Below are 6,971 nucleotides of genomic sequence, written 5' to 3' on the forward strand. Positions count from 1 at the left end.
GACTTTGAGATTGCCCTTGAGTCACTATGTTAGTGTATTAAAGGAAGGGTGTAAAGAAAAATTTAACAACTGGAATAAATCAAAAGTGAATGGGAAGTAGTAGACTCCCACGTGCTGGAGGTTTTGAGGCACAACTTGGCCAACTACTTGTTGGGTGAATTTTTTTTAATTTTAATTTTTTTTATTTATTTGAGGCAATGGGTTAAGTGACTTTCCCAAGGTCACACAGCTAGGTAATTATTAAGTGTCTGAGATTGGTTTTGAACTCAGGTCATTCTTATTGCAGGGCTGGTGTTCTATTCACTGCACCACCTAGCTGCCCCTTGTTGGGTGAATATTAATGGGGGTGTCATGATCCAGCTGGAAAAAAAGAGAGTTGAGATTTCATGATCCTATACTTCTGTCTTGTTGAGGGTACCTTTCAGCAATCCATCTTGGTTCAATAAAATTCACTTCAAGCTGTCCAAGGAAGCTCTAAAGAGATCTCAATGGGGCTGCCATTTTTCTAGAATGTGTTGAGAGCTGTTTCAGCACATTATCTTCCATGATGGTAGGCCAAGTCAATTGATTGAAAAATGTCATCTCCCTGAGGGAGGAAGGATGGTTACTGGTTTTTTTTATCTTAAAGTGTGGGTCTAGTTCCATGGTATGACCCATGAACAGTTGGTGAAGATATATTTTCTAAAGGAAAGTTCCATTGATGTTTCAAGAAATGGTGACATCATTGGAAAAAAGCAATAGCTTTCCAAGGGGGATGAGACTCATTGGAAGAGGAATTTCTTATGAGGCATCCATGGAGATATTTCAGGGAATCCATAAACCTGAATGGGGAAAACGGGAACATCTTTGTTTTCTGATCTTTGTTTTTTCTTGATCATGATACATTTTATGTGTTTCTTTGATAGTTGTTCCATTAATGTAATGTTTTTTTGTTGGTTTTGCAATGCAATGGGGTTAATTGACTTGCCTAAGGTCACACAACTAGGTAAATCATTAAGTGTCTGAGGTCATATCTGAACTCAGGTTCTTCTGATTCCAGGACTGGTGCTCTATCCACTAATGCCACCCAGTCTCCCCATTACTATACTATTTTAATGAATTGGATTTCATGGATGTATTTCCTTCATAGATTCCCTCCTTGTCTGCTCATATAATAGGAATTTGACCTCCCCAAAGTTTGACATGGGGAGTCCAGGCAAAAAGGGGGAAGGATGTTTCTTTGTATTCTGACAGAATGTAAACTCCTTGAAGATGGGAATTGTTTCATTTTTGTCTTTGGCATCTCCAACGTGGGGTCTTGCACACAGTAGGATTCAATTATCTTACTCAATTAATTGTCCTTAATCAATAAGGACCTATTGATTGGTTAATTGATTTTATAAGGACACCAGTGGAATGTTCCATGCTTTTAAAATGATATGCCTTGCAAATTTGCATTTCATTTTTCTTGTTATAGCCTACTCATGCTGACCCCATGCTTTTTTCTTTTTTGGGCTTTGCAAGGTAATGTACATCTCTATGTTTGATGATCTTTGTTTTTCTTGATAATTCTATATCTTTTATGCATTTCTTTGAGTGTTGTTCCATTGCTGTGATATTTTGTTGTTGTTTTTTTTGCAAGGCATTGGGGTTAAATGATTTGCCCAAGATCACGCAGCTAGGTCATTATTAAGTGTCTGAGGCTAAATTTGAACGCAGGTCCTCCTGACTCCAGGACAGGTGCTTCATCCACTGCACCACCTAGCTGCCCCTACCCCATGCCTCGTGATAACAACTCATCAAATGTTGACAAAATTTTAATCAGCCTACAGCTAAGCTGGCAATGAACCCCTCTACCCTTCACTAAACTGGACAATGGGCAGACAGTCTGTCACCAGCCCTTTAGTTGAATTTGAACCCTTTCTAAGTGATCTTTGTTAGACAGTCAGTGAATAAGCATTCATTAGTGACAAACACTGAACTCAGCCATACAAGGAGTTCCTAATAGGAAATTCATTTTCTGAGAAGGCCTTGGAGAACCCAATGGGATCTCCTCTACAAGGTAAGGCATTAGAATACTATTTGAAGAGGGAAAGTTTGGATTCTTCTGAGTAAGGGAAATCCCTTTACCAATGTAGGTTGACTGTTACAGAACGTAAAGCCTTAGAGAGTTATCTAGTTTTTAAGAATGTAAATCCTTTGTCTAGGATCATATAGCCAACAGCAACACCAGAGTTCGGACTCAAACATATTTCTTTCTGACTTCAAATTCAGTCTCTAGTCAGTAGTCCAGGCTGTTGATTAGATATATAACAAGAAGAAAGGACTAGAAGGCAACAAAGAAGATGAAGATGACAAAATAGAGGAAGAGAAAAAAGAAGAGGAAGGAGAGAAGGTGAAGAAGGAGGCGAAGAGAGGGACAGGAGAAGAAAAAGACGAGAAGAAGAAAACAGGGAAGAAGAAAGAAGCAGCAAGAAGAAGCAAGAAAAAGAGGAAGCAAGAAGGAAGGAGAAGAGGGAGGAGGAGAAGGTGAAGAAGAAGGAGAAGGAGGAAGAGGAAGGGGAGGAGGAGGAGAAGAAAGGAGGAGGAGAAGATGAAGAAGAAAGAAGGAGGAGAAGGAGGAAGAAAGAGGAGAAGAAGGAGAAAGGAGGAGGAGGAGGAGAATTAAGAAGGAGGAGAAGAAGGAGCAGGAGGAGAAGAAGGAGGAGGAGGAAGGAGAAGGAAAGAAAGAAAGAAGGAAAGAAAGAAAGAAAGAAAGAGGGACCACTAGGTGGAGCAGTGGGTAGAGCACCGGCCTTGGAGTCAGGAGTACCTGAGTTCAAATCTGACCTCAGGCACTTAATAATTACCTACCTGTGTGGCCTCAAGGAAGCCACTTAACCCCACAATTTAGCAAAAACCAAAAAAAAAAAAAAAAAAAAGCAGAAAGAAAGAAAGAAAGAAAGAAAGAAAGAAAGAAAGAAAGAAAAGAAATAAGCCCAGGTTTTTCCAGCAGCAGCACCTCCTGATGCTTTTCCTGGAGTTGTTCTAGCTTTTAATACATCAGCAGAATAGAAGTCCAGGGTATTTCATCTGAGTGTGAAGTGAGGAATGAACCTTTCTATTTGTCCTCTCTTTTTTTTTTTTAACTGAAAAAGATTTAGTAGTAATGTTCCTCAGACATGTTTTACTGTGTGCAGAGAGAGGGTGATTGTCCAGTAACTTATGGGCAGCCTGAGGATACATGGTCTTTTATGAGAACAAGTCTTAAATTGAGCTTGCAGTTCTCCAAGTGAAAAAGTATTTTAGTAGTTCACCTAAATCAACCCATACACTTTATTGAGAAAGAAACTGAGGTCTACAGAGAATTATAGGAGCAATGGTTAATAGACAGCCCTGGAAGGAACCATTTAGTCCATCTCCCCTCATCTTACAGATGAGGAAATTGAGGCATAGGGAAATTAAATGACTTACCCAAGAATGATTAAAAAAAACCCTAATGGAATTTGAATCCAAGGCTCTTCAAAACAACAAGTCTTAGGGGACTGGGTCTTTGCTTTTGATTGGCATTTAATGAAATCAATTAAGCCCAAAAGGCAACTAGAGGGTGGGTCTTATGAGTAGGAAGAGTAGATGACAATGTATGCTGTGATGGCAATCCCCAGAAAGACTGCACTGAATAATGAATATCAAAATGCATCTCAAGTCAGGAATACTTAAATTCAAACGCCATATCAACATTTCCTAGCCCTATGATTCTGGCCAGGGCATTTGACCTCCCTGTGCCTCAGTTTCCTCAATTCAAAAATGTTGGAATAGGACTTAAGAGCTTTTGAGATTCCTTTCAGTTTGAAATCTATGATCATAGGACCTGCTGTTCTGTCATTATAAGTTAATATCTTTGAATCAGGAGGCTTTTTACTCCATGAGAAAATGACATCCCCTCTCTGGGCTGTTTTCCTGTATGGAAAACCAGTCAATTAATCACTAAGCATTCATTAAACACCTTCTTACTCTTCATGCCTTATGAAAATTGGTTGGAGGAAGTTGTTGACCTGAAGAAAGATGACTTAGGGGAAGCAAGCCATCTGTGCTTGGGGCTAGGGATGCAAGGACAAGAGTACAATCTCTGATCTCAAGAAGCTTACATTTTTCTGGGGAGGTGTATATGTATGTGTGATGTGCTGTGTTTGCAGAGAAGTAATACAGGACATGACAAAATAAATACAAATTAGTTTGATCAGGAGTTGGAGGGGAGAGATTAATAACTGAAAAATATTGAAGGACTTCCTGAAGGAGATGGTCTTTGAGCTGAGGTTTGATGGCTTTATGGGGATTAGAGGAGATAGAGGTGAGAAGAAAGAAAATGATAGGGATGAGGCATAGCTTTTTATTTAGGTCCTAAGAACAGCAAATATGACAGCTTGGCTAAGTGTGTGTGTGTGTGTGTGTGTGTGTGTGTGTGTGTGTGTGTGTGTATGTATATATATATATATATATATATATATATATATATAGTAATATACTCCAGTGTGCTGAACAGTCTAAAGTATTGTATAATGAGGGATAGTCATGTATAATAAGCCCAGAAGAGGAAAGTGGAGCCAGGACATGGTGTACTTTCCATGACAAAAGAAGGAGATTATATTTTATGCTAGAGAACAAGGGAGCCATTGAGGTTTTTTGAAGAGAAGAATGACTTCAGATTTGTGCTTTAAGAATATGCATTTGACATCTGTATGGAGAATTTATTGCAAAGGGCGCAGTGGATAGAGCACTGGCCCTGGATTCACGAGGATCTGAATTCAATTTTGACTTAAGACATTAATAATTTCTTAGCTGTGTGACCTTGGGTAAGTCACTTAACCCCATTGCCTTGTAAAAAACAAAAAAAAAAGAAAAAGAAATAAAAAAAGAAAAGAGATTAAACTGGAGATAGGAAGATTATAGGACAGTCCAGAGGTGATAGAATGTCTGAAGGTGGGGTATTCATTCATGAGGTGGGAAGAGGGAATATTTTCTACTTCTAATGGATTGAATGTAACAGGGGCAGCTTCATTAATCCACATTAAGAGTGAATCTGTGCCCTTGACCCAAATCTGCATCCTTATTTTTTGTAATTAGGATAGTATCCGTGTCTTTCTCTGATCATTATTCAAGGACATTCTGTTCTTTGGTTTAAAGGCCACATGGTCGATAAACTTCATAGAATTTAGAAATAAGAAAATATGGTTGAGTAATCTGTTATTACAATGTGAAATTCAAATAATACATTTATAATAAATCTGTCTTAGATGAACCTATTGTCAGGACTTTTGCTATTCCAAATGCTGTATTTCCATCTTCTTTTTAACTGTTTCTATGGTGCATTGGATATGAGAAGTGCACAAGATGGGATTGGAACCCTGATCTTCTGACTCCAAATATGGAAGTTTTTATTTTTTAAAATTTTTTTTAGTTTGATCCACATATATTTTAATAAATAAAGCATATTCATAGCTTGGATTTTTGAATCACACACAACTGAGGAAAGTCTCTAAGCCCAAATAGTTAATAAGGGGTAATACTATTAATGCTGGAGTGAATGCATGCTCCATATATACATATATAAAAGTAATATACAGAAATCAATACAAAGAGGCTAATGTACGGCACATACAGAGCTCATTCCAATCTAAGGCAGATCACAGAAGGAGGATTCTCTGTGAGCACCATGCAACTGATATGTATTCCCCCTGCCTCTAGGATATAGGAGATCAGAACTTAAGTTACTTCTGATGAACAGTTTTAAGTCCATAAATCCTCTCCCAAAGTTAACAATTAGGCTGGCAGCATTCTACACAAAGGCTATTCCACTGAAGAACATAGGACAGTATCAAAGCATCAAAAAGGAGTAACATTGATAGTTGCTTTTTCAATTTTAGATACTTTTATAACTTATCAATACAGCAGATGGAATGGATTCCACCTCATCAGATGCTTAGTCCAAAAATTTCCTGTTGACATTAGCACCAAACAAAGCCCCATGGACTTCTGGCATCATCTGTTGGGCTATAAGGTCCAGTCTCCTTTCTAGGGTATTAGAAACTTTTATCTTACGCTCCCCATTATAGATCTCAACACCTCCAGCTATTTCATCTGGCAGGTAAGCCTCCTGATCAACTTAAACCTCAACATCTTTTTTGGTTGCAATCTTGTACATAGGAATTGCTTTTTTGCACTGCGGCCTTGACCAGAGGAAGATCTTCTTTCTTGCAACGGACAATCATTCATGGCTCGAGTAACTGCTATAAACCCTGAAGGACCAGACCATCCAAAAGCACCTGATACCTGGTTTGCTCTTTCACTATCTTGGAGAGTCTCTGCTTTGCTTCATTTAATAAGTCTGAGATAAGGTCATCTCTGGCTCTGAGGACTTTCAATCTTGCCTGATTCATCAAGTTGGATATCTGAATTTTTTTCTGCTGCTCAATTTGTTTCTCCTTCTTTTCATAATATTCCATTATCTTCAATCTCTGTGTTTGAGCAAGCTGACCTTTCTCAATGTTGAACTCTTCTTCTGCCTCTGCATCTATTTCTTCGGCCTTCTCATTTGCTTCCTGTTCAATGAAAGCCATCATGTGTTTGATCTGCTTTTGGACGTCAGCATCACTGAGAGCCATGGTGCCGGTGGCTGGGGAGTGGTGGGCCTCAGAGTGAAGCCGAGATGAACCTGGAAGTTTTTAATTATAGAAGACTGTAAAGTGATCAAACCATCTTGGTTTGATTTCAAATTGTTTATTCTTTGAAGCCCATTTTTTCATTTTTGTCGTTTTATCACTAGTGTCTAGGGAGATGATATGGTATAGTAGAGAACATGAGGGACTTGTTGATAGCTTTTACTAAGAGAGTCTTCTGCTAGCTATCTCTATCATCATCATCATCATCATCATCATGACAATGATGACCAACATTTATATAGAATTTAAAAGTGTGCAAAACACCTTACAAATATTTCCTCATTTGATCTTCAC

At 38.5% G+C, this 6,971-nt stretch overlaps 1 pseudogene; it reads right to left on the bottom strand.

Moving 5' to 3' along the window:
- Positions 1-5,877: 5,877 nt before the first annotated feature.
- On the bottom strand, positions 5,878-6,620 carry LOC141512735 (V-type proton ATPase subunit E 1 pseudogene; annotated as a pseudogene).
- Between the last annotated feature and the right edge of the window lie 351 nt (positions 6,621-6,971).

The sequence above is a fragment of the Macrotis lagotis genome, chromosome 1 (assembly GCF_037893015.1).
Source record: "Macrotis lagotis isolate mMagLag1 chromosome 1, bilby.v1.9.chrom.fasta, whole genome shotgun sequence".
NCBI classification, from domain to species: Eukaryota; Metazoa; Chordata; class Mammalia; order Peramelemorphia; family Peramelidae; genus Macrotis; species Macrotis lagotis.